General features: G+C 32.5%; 1 protein-coding gene across 2 annotated transcripts in view; it reads left to right on the top strand.

Moving 5' to 3' along the window:
• The first annotated feature begins 2,587 nt into the window (after positions 1-2,587).
• Positions 2,588-14,681, top strand: part of CALCRL (calcitonin receptor like receptor) — a 94,641-nt gene continuing 82,547 nt past the window's right edge. For both annotated transcript variants that reach the window (XM_010960017.3, XM_010960016.3), the window contains exon 1: positions 2,588-2,857. The gene's annotated coding sequence lies outside the window, so the exon portion shown is untranslated. The remainder of the gene's footprint in view (positions 2,858-14,681) is intronic.

The following is a 14,681-nucleotide window of genomic DNA, read 5'->3' as shown; positions in this document are numbered from 1 at the left end:
TAATGCCAAACTGGCTAGGAATCTTTGATTGCTGAAATAGTTTCATTTTGTTCCACTGCATTTTCCCAAATATTTATTGTCACATTTCAGTGTGTATTTGAAAAGTCTGCATTATCTATCTTTTCACTGGTCCTTTCATACTCAGAGTAACTCCCTAAAAAAGTCCCCATGCCATTGATTCCACCTGGAGTTTATAAAATGAGAACTTTGAAGGATCTGATTAGTGGGATGCAGTTTGCCTGGTATTGCTAAATAAGGCTTTCAGATGATGCTAATAAAAATTACCCAAGAATCTTCATGGAGTATAACCATGTGCCTGACTAATAATTTAAATATAAATACTATAACCTCTATTAGCCTTCCCATTAAGTATAGCACTTGGTGTATAGCAGAAGAGAAAAAGGTTGGTTTAGGATGTGAGTTCAAAGCAGAGATTTTTCACTCACTGGAGGCTTTACTAGTGTTGGGAAAGTGAAATCAATGAGTCTTTGGGAAAATAATGTTGTTTTTTTTTTTTGCAAACTTATGAGGAAAAGTTTTAGTTTTTCATAACTTAAATTCAAAAACTATATATTGATCTCTTTCCAGGGGTCAGATGTTCTACACCAAGCATGAGAGAAAGAGAGAAGACACGGACAGTAATCATTCAGGTACATACTAAAATCTAGTATTTGATTCTGCTCTGAATTTTAAGAAGGGAACACCAAGCCCTAAAAAGTTTTGTCAAAGTCACAGTGGAAAGTACCAGGACTGGAAAGTTTCTTGGTCTGACCCCAGCACTTTGTACTTCTTAGTGGTTCCCTAAGCAATGTATTCACTTCACAGCAGAATTCAGCAACGCTTTCACCTGGCAACATCCACGTTGTTTTTCTGATTAAAGAGCCGCTGTTTGTGGAGCCAGTTATAATCTGCAACCTTGACTTTTCTTCTCAGGGGCTGAAGGAAATAGTTCAAAATGAAGTACATCCATCTCGGCAGCCTCCCAAAGCAAAGCAAAACCAAGTTCTAACTGGACATGACAATATTCTATAACCTTGCAATTTAACTACTCTGGTTATTTTCTATCATCCCAATAACCAAATAGGTGTAAGTTTCTTACAAGCTTTATGACTATAATTGATAGAGATTAGTATGTATCCTATTTTTATATGTATTTATTTTTATTGACCTTGATCCTATTGATCTTAAAATCAACAATTGTGTAGTAAGTTTCTTCCTTGGATCCAGGTAATAAAAATTTTAGCAGGAGCATACTGCTTAAAAAACATGAATTCTCTATAATTTATGTTGCCTTGTCCTCCTTTGTTAGTCTACAAGGAGTGTGAGCATATCTTCTTGTTCTGGAATTACAGTAACTTACCAATATCTCAGTATCTCTGATCTCAAATTTACTAAGAATTGAGTAATCATCACACTGTCTTATCTATTTCTAAATGTTACCTAAGTTGTTGATTCAAAGTGTTTGAGATATATGGGATTTTAGATACTGTTTGATTCATCTTTTCTGGTTTACAGGTGAGAAAATTGCTGCCCAGATAAGTTAATTGACTTTCAGTGCTGTTGAGGTTTCAGAAATTATATTATTGTTGTACCTCACACATTTACTGTATTATAAAAAGACAAGTGCACTTCAAATTTAAAACTTTCTTCCCTGATAGTTTCCAATGATTTATTAAACACATTTAGAATAAAATTATGTTTTGAGGCAAAACTTTTTCTAAAGCATTAAAGTAAGTTACATATTTTACATTGTTTCATAACTTATGTTTATAAACTATCTGCATCTTTATTAAGGCTATCTTGAGGTATAAATGTAGTGGTATAAATTACATTGCATTTCATGGGTGATAATATGATTAAGTCAGATATTTTAAAATATGTGCAATTGTTTTTAATTTATGAATATGTTCTCAAAAGTTGTTTTCTCTGAAATATATACTATGTAATGAAAAATAATTCTCTATGTATATGTATACACAAACAACATACACACAAATGTTTTTGATTATGACACACACATACTTATGTCATGAATAAAGTAAAAAAAGTTTTAAAATCTACAGGATAAAATTTTATCATTTAATTGTAGAAAACTGACCAGAGAATAGCTCTGATTATCAGAGCTCCAAATTAATGAGTTAGATCACAGAATTAATTACGATGAGAAAATAGTTGATATTTTTCTGAGAAAATAGTTAATATTTTTCTGTGTTCGTTTATGAAGAGAGACATGTTAAATAGAAAATATCCTTGATCCTTTGTAAAATAAAATTCAACACAAACACACAGACACACACATACTCCCTAACTCCTTTAATTCTTTGAGCAGAGTACTATATTCAGATTTCCTTCAAATCACAGGCAGCTCTGTCTGGCAAGTTCTAACAGAACTCAGTCAAGGTGAAATCCAGCCAGCTTTTGCTGCTAACAGTGTATTCATACAGCATATGATCTCTGTCTGTTCAGGCTGCTTCTTGCTCTTGTCTCAAAATAAGAAAGGAGTGCTGCTTTCCTGCGGTATGCCATTTGAGAAAGAAAGTAACCTAACACTAACTGCAGGCGGGGTCAGAGTGATGTAACAGGAAGCTCTGATGTTTCCCTTCTGCTGCTGAGCACATACAATGTGACAACCCTTCCAATATACTGAGAACAACCTTCTCTCTCCAGCAGAGTGTCACCTCCTGCTTTAGGATCATCAGGCTCTGCTAACTGGATCTCACCCTGCCTGCAGGATCACACTGCAAGGCTCTCACTCTTCCCCACCTTGCCCGGGGATAAATTTCTTCTGCGGAATCTCAGAAAATCAAATTCTATTCAAAGAAAATTTCACCAAGAATTTCCTTAGGAGCTGTGCTGGGTAAGTGCATTATTCAAAATACATATATTTGTTCTGAATCGTATTCTCATGTAGTTTGACAGTGTTTCTGCTATAGAATTTAGTTAGTGATATTGAAATAGTGTTGAAACAGTTCTTGTCTATTTCACATTAGAGAAACTACAGTGTATCACCTCAAGATGTACACAAAATCTATTACTACTGGATGATATTATGGACGGTGATATTCTAGAAAATTAGCAAGTAACAAAACATCTAAATGGATTAAAAGGTTTACTTCTGAAAAGTATCTTAATTAGGGAACAATCCTTTTTAAAACTAGCTCTACTATTAGCTAAGCCTGAATTTTGACAGCTGGAAAACATTTTTCCCCTAGGAAGAGTCTTTAAACTTTCCATATAATCAGTACTCTACAAAGGGGGTGAAAGAATAACTACTTATGAGGGTCTCGGAGTCTCACTCTGTAGTTAACACAATGGAGAAAAGTAATCACTTTGGATTTATTGTATTGTCTTCTATTTGCCTTTCACTTCTATTTACACATATATCTAACTATTGAACTAATTGGAATTTTCATTGTTCGCTGTTGCCAGATGTGTTTAAATCTCTTTTACTAACCCTGCCTGAACTGTTTCCGCTGTATTGGATCATGGGGTGAGCAACAAAGGAAAAAAACAACTAGGGTTGAGAAAATGTTGAGAGTTCTGTATTAACTCTAATTTTAAAACTGTGTAGCTAATAGAATGTGACTTCCACTTGTCTGGTATCCCTCTGCAAGCTTTTTCCAGGACGGTGTGACACTGAGATAATCGTAGATAAAAGTAACAAAGGTTTCCCAAATGAGTATACCAGAATATTAAAAAGAGAAATTAAAGCATGTATTTAAAAAACGTACTGAAATGTAGAGATGAAACGTCTGTTAATGCTTCTATCAATAGACAGACTGTCCTGGACAATTTAAGGAACTAGTGTCTACTTAGTAAGTTGTTAGCAGAGATACATGACAAATTTGTTGCTTAAGAAATTAGGTGTCAGATTTAGGTTCAAATTATATTGATTGACATAATTTTAATATATTTTCTTACCTAAATTAAATTATATTGTGTAAAATGTCCTTCAACAGAGCAATCCTATACTTAAATTACCCATAATCCGACACATTAATGGTGGACTACAAACTCATTCTGAGTAATTCTTTCATACTTTTCTACTCAATTTTTCCACAAATTTCTCCAGATGGAAACTTCAATTAAGTCTTATTTTTGTGATTCTTTAAAAATAGGGTGGCTGATTTCCTATCTCCTGTCATTCATTAATTAGACTGAGTTCCCTGACACATTTGTGGAAATGGATAGTGTTTTTAGAATGTGACTTTGTAAATAGCCATTAGATAATTAAGGGAGGAAATGGAAAGAACACATTAAATGCCTAACCCAATGCTATGGGTCAGTAACAAAAGTTAAAATAGCATTATTTTAAATTTAGATTATTTTCTTGGAAAGAGGTACTATATTCAGTTAATATCGTATTTTATAGAAAGGAGTTCCCCCAAATTCTCTAATCTTTAATTGTTAACTAAAACCCTCGATTTTCTTACATAATTTAATTATTTTTTGTACAGTGCTAATTGTATGGTTTATAATCTTTATTTTCAAAAATACTGTTGAAAACCACTAGGCAATGAGTATTGAGGGTCATTAGGCAAAGACTTATTATTTGAGGACATAATTAAAAGTTTGAAATAAGAACTCATATCACTATATTCTAAAGTTTGCTTTCTTTAATGGTAAGAGAGTACCAGAGCAAAAATGCATGCTTTCAGCCATAAAGAATTAATTTATTTTGCTAGATGATATTATCCTATAGATCATAAAATCAATGCACAGGATCTAATGCTAGCTCTAAATATGTAAAATAAAATGTAGAATTGAGTAATTACCTGAGTAAAGTGAGCCTAAATATGTTTTATCTGCAATATTCAGTTATATTCAAGAATATGCTCTTGGTTATTGCTACAAGTTTTTTCCCCAGTATATCTTAGCACACGCCAAAACATTATTTTGTTAGTTAAAATATGCAAATTTTTAGAATATATGCGTGTTAATTCACTTTGAAAAAGTGGAATACCAAAATTAAAAATAAATTATATCTGGGTCTATAATTTTTTAAGTTATGTTAAATGAATGCCACAATGTATGCATTTTCCTCATCGGTGATGCCTAGGACATAATGAAGTTTAACTGGAGTCGACACCCCAGCATAATTCATACCCACCTGTATATATTTTACCAATATTTTATGCATACTAGAAACTTACTTTAGTCAAAAATTCAAAGTAATATTTAGACAGAAAGTTTACCTTATTAGCTTCATGTTAATGTGGAAACGTTCTTTGATAAACACATGAAAATGAGTAAGAATTCAGTTAATGATACTATTACATATCTCTAACTTAGATCATATTTGTAACCATTATAACAGTATTTTGCTTTCAACTTTTGCTTTCAACTTTATCTCTGTGGTTAAACTTTGATAGTTACTAAATTTTTAAGAATTGCCTAAGAGACTGTTATAGAACAATTCAGATAATTTTTTGAAGATCAAAATACACCTTCACTAAACAAAACTTATTTCACACTGTGTGTATGACTTTGAATACAGCTTGAAAAAATAATTCTGTGCTTAGAAATATCATGATTATGGTGTCAACATTTCAGAAAACAAATACATTTAAAGAAACTTGAAGTATTTTACTGGCTTTATTCCTTATCTTATCTTTGTTTAGGATTCAGAGAAACTTAACCCATAAACATAAGATATATCATTGTGGCTGTGTTAATGAAAGTCACTCAGAGTCAAGCTTGTAGTACCTCTTAGTTCTTGACTTAATCAGACTATCAGAATATACTTAAGTTGGAAAATCAGTTCACAGCTATCTAAAAGATTTGTCTGTCTGGTTTTGAAGTCCATGCATGAACTATACAAACCTTCATAATTTCTCAGGAATGCTCTTTTTTTTCTAACAAAGTACTTCTACCATGCTATACTATAAATTATTTCAAAAAAATCCTCTCACTTAATATCAGAAAATGTTCCAATGGAATTAAGTGGAAAATAAAAATTTATCAGAAACACAAGCTGTATACTAACCAGATATCTCGATCATTTTCCCATTTATTCACGTAGACAACCATTCCTGCCCAAATTCTTTCATCAATAGTTGTTATGCAACTCAAAGTAACTGGATAGTTGTCACACCTTAACTTTAGTTTACCTACCTATAAGTTGGTTTATAATTTTGAAGATATATAGTCTTAATTAGTATTAAATTGAAGAAATACTATAGAATATATTTAATTATAATATTTGGAATATAAATATTGCACTATTATGATTTAGGAAAAAAGAACACGAGTAGATATATGATAGTTAAATCAACAAAACCCATTTAAATAATAGGAAATATATTTTTTACATCCCATTGCCATTCCAATTTAAATAATTTAAACTTTTCACCCTCAATAAATCCAGATTACCATGTTTTCATGTCCTATTAGGATTATAATACTGTTCAGTCAGACTCAATCAAGTAATCTGTATTTTCCATATTCGAGTAAACTTAAAATCAAATTAATTTGTTTTTTAATTTAATAAGTTATTTTATAAAAAATGAAGAAGTGAATTTTAAAGACCCATTAAAAGCTGTCTCATTAAAAATATAAAATGGAATCACTGGTTGTGAACTGAGTTAGGGTCTATGTTTCTTGGGTTATCAGTATTATTATCAAATGGTAAATTGCAAACATTTTCCTAGAACATGTTTCTTCCTTTAAATTAGCTTGTTTACTTAAAAGAGACAGTATTATATAAAACTAACATACCAATATATTATTGTCTGCAAAAATGTTCACAAGAGGGTATTTACTCTTTAAATGTAAAACTTTTTAATCTTTTTATTCCTTCATGGTTTTAATTAAATGCATCATATTTTCTACCTTATTACCAGTTAAAAGAACAAAAAACTCAACTCAATCCAACATAAATCTAAATAAATAACCAACCTAACCCTGTGGTATTGAGGCTACTGCTCTACACTTTATTGAAGTTATTGGATGAATCCAAAATTTCAGAGAAATCTTAATCCCTGAACATGTTTTTTAATTAAAAAGTGTTCATATGGCATAAACTTTTGTATAAACCTGTCATTATTTCTCTGTTCAGTTTTAGGTTAACCTGAACTCAGTTGAGCTGCTCATCCATAGTGACTTGTGAGCATGTCACTTGGTGTATTAACAGCAGAGACAGAGTGACATCGCAGCTAGCTGGTTTAAAAGAGCGCCTGTTCTTTACAGCTTAGCTGGAGGGCCATTAGCATATTCATGAGCACTCAGGCATGGTTTTATCAATCAAAACTAAGTTAATTTGTCTTATATCCAAGCCCTGATTTCATACATTTTACAAATGAGTATTAACTTGAACCCATAACTATTAGTTAACCTGAGACCAACTATTACACAGATATTTGCATGAACCTCAATTTTGCTTCCCTTCCGAGGATAATCTGAAGGGAAAACTGGATCTTTGGTAAGTACTGGAGAAGAATAATGTTATAGCCAAAAATAAGGAGAATTAAAACTATTGGAAAGAATGTCATCAATACAAAACTTGACTTTTTTCCCTTAATTTGGTAGTTATTTTCAAATGTGATGCAAACTAGAGGCTTGTTTTTACTCAGATAACACAAACCTAGTATTAGGGTAACATGCTTAAATATTTTGTTAATCAGTTTACAAATGTCTTCTTTAAAAATTTATTTTCAATAAAATTTCTTGGTTTTAGATCTTTAAGACATGCCAATATACTTTATTAGCTAAGGCAAAAATGTAACATAGATTTTTGTTTTTGAAATTTAGATATGGTTGTTTGAATCAGTTGCCTGGAATGGAATACACTTTAGACAACTTCCACGTTGTATGTAGTAAGGACATACTACATATGCTACATTTAAAATGTGTTAAGCACAATTTCATTGAACTCCCAGCTAACTAAAATACCTTGGAATTGTCAGGTTTACTTAGTTGAATTTATGCTTATTATCAGCTTTACCTTTTGGTCCTTGACATTATTAGATGAAGGACACATTATTAGATGCATAGACCTTAATATCCCTGAGGGACAAATAACTTTTTTTTTTTTTTTTTTGCCTCAAACAGTAGAGTCTGCCTTCCCTGCTGCAGCACTCCCTCGGCAGTGGGTGAGTCTGTCCACACTGCACTCATACACGAGAACCCCCTTTTAAAGGGTGGCTTGCTGCTTCTGAGATTATTTAGCTAATTTCTTTGACGGTTTGCCATGTGCCATGTACATTATTAATATACTCGTGTATAAACTCATTTAATAATCCCCAAAGCCTTAGCAAATAGTATTAACTTTGGAGATAAGAAACTCCAAAACCAGGTACAGAGCTCTAGGTAATGTGCCCAAGGTCACATGGCTCTCAAGTGGCAAAGCCAGGACTTGAATCCTGGCCATCTGGCTCCAGAGCTCATGCTCTGAACCACTTTGCTTCCCTTTCCAACTAGTGGCCAGTATTTCGCCATCCCTAGTGCAAAGGGATGCTATTCTCAGAACGCTGGCTAAAATGTAGAAGGAATTGAAATTCTATTGAAACAGTGATAGTGTAAATAATCTTAGGTTCCCAGCTTAGTCCATGAGTTTAATATTGTTTAGTTATATTTTTGTTTCCTGCTTCTTTCTTATCAACTGCAAAAAAAGAAAAAAAGAAAAAACTAAAATATCACAGTTCAAATATGAGCTGTATTGTAGAAGTGCAGTTTAATGGACTTTGGCTTCAGGTCATTCACATGTGAATGCCAAATTCACCACTTCTCAGTTCCCCTTTCTCTTCTATACGATGGGAATAATAATCATATTGCTTTATAAGGTTTGGTGAGGAGTCCAAGAAATTGAAAATGTTTAACACAGCACTTGTTACTTAGTAGGTGTTCAGTGCATTTTAGCGTTCATCATAAATCTTTTGTGAACAAGGACATAACTCGTGCTTATGCAAAAGCTCATTCCAAGCAATCAGCATACGATTAGAATACAGTCTCTTCATAAGACAGAGTGAACAAGTAGGATTTGTAATCAGTTTTTAGACGGATCATGTTTGCCATCATATAATATATGCCAGAATCTAATAAAGCTGACATTGTTAACCACTATTTCTATTGAACTTGAGCACTTAAAAAGTGTCTTTCTACTAAGAATTTTAAAGGTATATTAAACCGAAATTATTCTTTGTTTCTTTTACACATGAAGTCCAATGTAGTACATGGTGTTCCCAAAGTCATTTGTCCCAAATGGTCATCACTGACAAAGCTCTGATTTTTACACACATCTACTGTGACTCTGAATCCTATTTTATTGTGCTATTGTGTATTAACCATTAGTAGATGTATTACTGATGTTGCACAAAGTTGAATAAGGATAATGATCCACCAATTTAAACTCAGTCTCTTCTAACATAAGATGATAAAAGTAAATTTATGTTGCTTATGTGGATTTTGTGGAATATGGTACATTAGAGATACATCAAGATATTAGCCAAGAAATTTTTAGTTTTGCTTACTTATAGCAGCTGCAGAAACTCAAAATTTAAAGAACATTTTGAATGATTAAATTAAACTCAGTTTGTAGGGCTCCAAGTTTTTGGTGGTTATTTTGCTTTTGTAAAAATGTCTCTATCACAGGGACTTCTTACTACTGCCTAATGGTAGACACATGTTTTCTTAGGTATTATATTTCAGAAATAGGATGAGAAAGTACCTGTGCAACAGGATGGTGAACACTCATTTAGGTTTATGGTTTAGGATAATTTATTCTAAAAATCTGTTTTGGAATATTTTATGAATTATGGCCCACATTAAGAATATAAAGGAACTGTAAAGTCTTTCTCCAGAACAATACAAACTAATCTACATTCGTAGGGACTCACATTTTGCCTATAGTTGCATGAGTTTCATAGGATCTCCCTTTTTGGATTTATTTACAGTTCTTGGATTCACATTTATGAAACTTGCTAATTAATTCAAATGACAGTTTTTCTTCTAGGATGAGGTAAATTTTATATATATATATATATATATTTTTTTTTTTTCAGCTACCAAAGTTCCTAAGCACTCAAAAAACAGACATGAACATTAGAAACAAATGGCTTATAAGATTATTTTCATCAACCAAAGGGCAGTGCTGCAGGGCTCTAGGGAAAAACTACACAGCAGGTAGAATCTGTAATTTTCTATCTCTTCTCTGCACCCCTTTCCTTTCACTAAGTTCCTACACTTGTACCTACACCTGCCTAACCCTCACCTTTTTACAAACCAAATGCTTAGCAGCAACTGTCTGGCCTCAGATGGTCAGGAGTAGCATGGGGAAAAAATCTTGAAGAAAAAGTCTTTTTTTTTTCTTTGAGAAACCTCAGTGTTTACTCTTAAAGCCTTCAACTTATTGGATGAGGTCCACACATAGTATCAAGGATAATCTCCTTCACTTGAAGTCCACTGATGGTAGATGTCAACCACATCTACAGACCTTCACAGCAACATCTTGACTAGTGTTTGAACAAAGACTAGTATTTGGGCACCATAGCCTAGCCAAGTTATCACAAAAAATTAACCATCTTAAGTAGTTAGAGAGATTCATCCATATCTGCTCTTTTTTTTTCCTCTAGAAATTATTTAGGTTTTTAAATGTGGGAAATTCTTCAAAAATTCCTTCTGGAATGATAACTTGAATTGTAATGAATTCACTACTTAAGTTCACAAGGATTTGACATCTTAATGTTGTCATCCAACCATGAGCTGGCAGTCTGAGGTGGCTCTAAATGTATCTTGAGGATATATTTAAAAGAAATATAAATGGGGGAGGGTAAAGAGCTATGAAAGGATGTAAAGTTTCCACATTAAAAAAAAGAGAGAGAAAGGTCGCATGTTTTCCTGTATGTGATCCACATATGACCATCCAGAATTCCTCTTCCTCTTATCAAATTAAAATATGCTCACTTTGCAGTATATTTCACTTGGGGAAATTACTGTTCACACCAGAATTTAATCTTGTCAGAGAAGAGTTATAGTTTAACTCAATGGCTATGCCATCAATGCTATTAGGTGTGCTAAGATTAAACAGTATGCTCCTCAGTTTAGCAAGCACCACGATGTGCCAGGCCCTATGTTAGATGTTAAAGGTAGCAAGACAGGACCTGGCTCTGGACAACGTCAGCTGCACCTCAGTGCAGTATAAGTTGGTGCTGATTAAAGTACCTGGGAACTCTTTATCCACACTGCCAGCTGCCACTCTATTTTTCATCTTGTCACAAGATCAGGACTGAATGCCTTAACTAGGGTTTTTCTAAAATGATAAAATCTGATAAACCAGATATTTTCTGCATATATTTATTATATTTAGGAAACAGATTATAGATAAAACATTTTTTAAACCCTGAAATAAAGAACAATCTTATGGATTCTACTTAGCTCACAACTGTATGTGCTTCAGTTAAGATATTCTGAAATATCTTCCTTTCAACTGATTTAATGTAACTTTGACCTTTCAGATTTTAACAGAAAGATTTCCTTGCACCTAAATCCACCACAAATGTCATGGTTGTGTATCAGAAATTGTTCACTTGTTTAAGGCAAAAAGAATATAGTTAAGGAAAGTGATATTCTTCAGAATAAAGCTTTGAAGAATGTTTGGTTTCATTAATTTGAACAGGAAGGTCTTCAAATGAGATATGAGCAAGTGTTAAGGTCTAGAACAAAGTGATGGGGTGAAATTCACAAAATGAGTTTCCTAAATATTGTTTAAAATTTTAATTAATTGAATTTCTCACATTAATTCACTTCTTTAATTATACACCTTCCAAAAGGATTTCCTGTTCTATGCTCCATGTTATCAGTTCAAAAATTACTAGAAGACTTACTGTCTTTTGATCATAAAATTAATATTTATCCATATTTAATGAATAAGATTCCAGCCTACTTCCTTCAAAGTACATGTACCAAAATCAACAGAGTTTGTATTTGAACTTTTGTATAACTCAAACATCCTTTAAAAACCCACTAATTGTGTTTTTCAGATTAACCATGAAAGCTGTTTGTTCCCTAAATTCTCAAGTGTCACAATTCCAATACCATAAGAGGCTGCATATATAAAGTTACAAGTTCTCAGCTTTCTCAGTTACAGTACTATACGTACCATAAAAGACTACATGTTTAAAACGTTTAATGTTAAATGTAGTTTCTGAAGCTAGAGGCCGGAGTAAGCTAAATAAATTTAGTTAATGAGATTCTAACTTAGAAATAGTAGACTCCAGCTCACTGTGTCCTCAGAGAGTTTCATTAAGTGTAACTATGATGTAGGTCTTGAAATAGCATGTGCATTAAAAAAAAAAGTTAGATTTTTACACTGAGACAACACTCTGCTCCTAATTACTTAAAATCATTTCGATTTCCAGGATTGTCCTACATCCTGGACTATGTTTTTTTTTTCTTCCACACATAATTGCATAATTTTATAATCATGGGAGGGAAATAGTCTGTAAATGCAGCATGTAAGCTACTCTATCTGGAGAGCTATCACAGTATAGCAATTCCAATTTGAATAAATCCTTGAAATTAAATTTGTAATAAACAACAAAGATCATTGTGTATCATATTGCTTTACTGACAAAATTATAATAGAAATTAATGAAGGAATGTTTATTTGAGTGAATCAACTGAGCAATTTTCTAAGTTTATTATGTTCTCTTTACTCTAACTCATTATCACATATGCATCATTATAGCATCATTTTCATAAATATGAAAAAAAATGCTAACAGTTCTTATTTGTGGGCCTGTAGTTCTTGGATTCTGGACTTTAGTATCTCTTCTTCCTTTTGTTGAGTCCTTTGCCTCCAGACAAATTTACTTCTTGCTAGTACTTTTGGTATCAGTTGGCATAAAATTTAAGGGAAGGTAAACACATTATCTGAGAGAGGATTAAAATTTACCCATGAGTTTTTTCTAATGAGCATAGAATACTGTTCTCCCAGATATCCATATACCTAAGTCCCTCTCCTCCCTAAGTTTTCACTCAGATAAAAAGTTTTCTATGGGGCCTAGTCTACTCACCGTGCAAAGTCAACCTACGCTTACACCACCACAACCCTCTTGTTCATTTTGATCTATTTTAGAATGTCCTCGCTTTTTCCTATAACACCAATCCCCTTGCCACACACCATCTACTATAATTTACATATTTTCTGTTATTTCCTATATTTTTTGCCCATGCCACCAACATGTAAGTTCTACAACTACAAGCACTTCTATTTTTTTTCACTGACATATCCTAAGACCTAGATAAGTACCTGTACTAATGAGTGCTTAAAAATTGGTTAATAAATAAATATGAGTCTTTACACCAGTCTCCACAGAAAACTAGGTAGTGACTCCGTGATTTTGTATGCAGTACACAAGAGATGCCAGAGCTGAAATTCCGAAGGTGTTAGAATCCCTACTTATTGCCAAAGGGAAAATATTCAGAAACTAATCACCATTTTATTATTCTTAGGTCAACCTAATATTTACCCCTCACTATCTTTGTAAAGGAAAATAAATTAATAAAGATGCTTTCTGTAATGTATTTAGTGTTCAGGTTTCACTGAATTCCGGGGAGTGACCTTTCAAACTGGGGTAAATGAGAAGGTTGCTCAGTATTTTAACACAGAATGTTGAAGCATTTCCCCAAATGGCCAAACAATGGCTGAAATTGGCAGAATTTCTTGTTGAAACTGGCAGACTTGCCAACTGTTGCCTCCCAACAAAAGTCTTACTCCATTACTTATTGCCTTTTTGGACAAAAGCACTAAAAAGTCTATACAAGGAGAAAAAAAATACCTTAGCAGTGAAATTGAAAGAAATCAAAACAATCTTTTAAAAAAGTATGTATGGTAGAATACAAATTCTGCTTAATTGCTAAAAAATTATACGTCTGTTTAGTAAGTGATGAGTTAACATGTTTATAAATCTATATTCCCAAGCTTTTAAGTGTTGATTTATAAATATTCAAAGATAATTCTAAAAAGAATGCCAATTGTCAATGCCCTTTCATCATTGTATAGTTTGGGAACTTATCTAAACTTAAAGCCAAAGGACTATTTTATAAATTAAAATATGTATTTGTCATTAAATAAAATCACGATTTGCTAGAAAGCCTCATGATGGATTTTCACAAAATGTATATCCTGACATTATACAACTCACAAATTACAGCAATACTTATCTAATTTAGAGTCTCTGTGTATTTGAGACTCATACAGCTTACTTTTATTTTCTTTTAAAATAGGTGCTAATTGTTCATTCACCTAGAAATATCATAACTGAGTTCTTTCTCTTTTGAGCCCAGAGTATATATCATTCAGGGAAATAACAATTTTCCTTTGAGAAAAAGACTGATTCTCAAAATCTGTCTATAGTATTCAGAGAAAATCCATATTTTCTCTGAATACTATATGTATACTATATATACATACTATATATACAATACGATATATACAAATATGACACATTTGATAATGTGTCAAGGTTGCAATTTTACTGTCCTTCTACTATCTAATAACACACTGACTGAATTTTAAACCACAAGCAACAAACTAATTTGGATTAAACAACTCTCTGTCCTAAATGAAGTATTGCTCAAAACCTAAGAGTAAGTTGTAAAATAGCTTCTTCCTTAAGTCTTCCTGAACTTTCTATCATTATCAAATGGTACACTTAAAAAGTTACTATTACACTACATAAATG

The sequence above is a fragment of the Camelus bactrianus genome, chromosome 5 (assembly GCF_048773025.1).
Source record: "Camelus bactrianus isolate YW-2024 breed Bactrian camel chromosome 5, ASM4877302v1, whole genome shotgun sequence".
Lineage (NCBI taxonomy): Eukaryota > Metazoa > Chordata > Mammalia > Artiodactyla > Camelidae > Camelus > Camelus bactrianus.
This window is presented reverse-complemented; position numbering and strand designations above follow the sequence as displayed.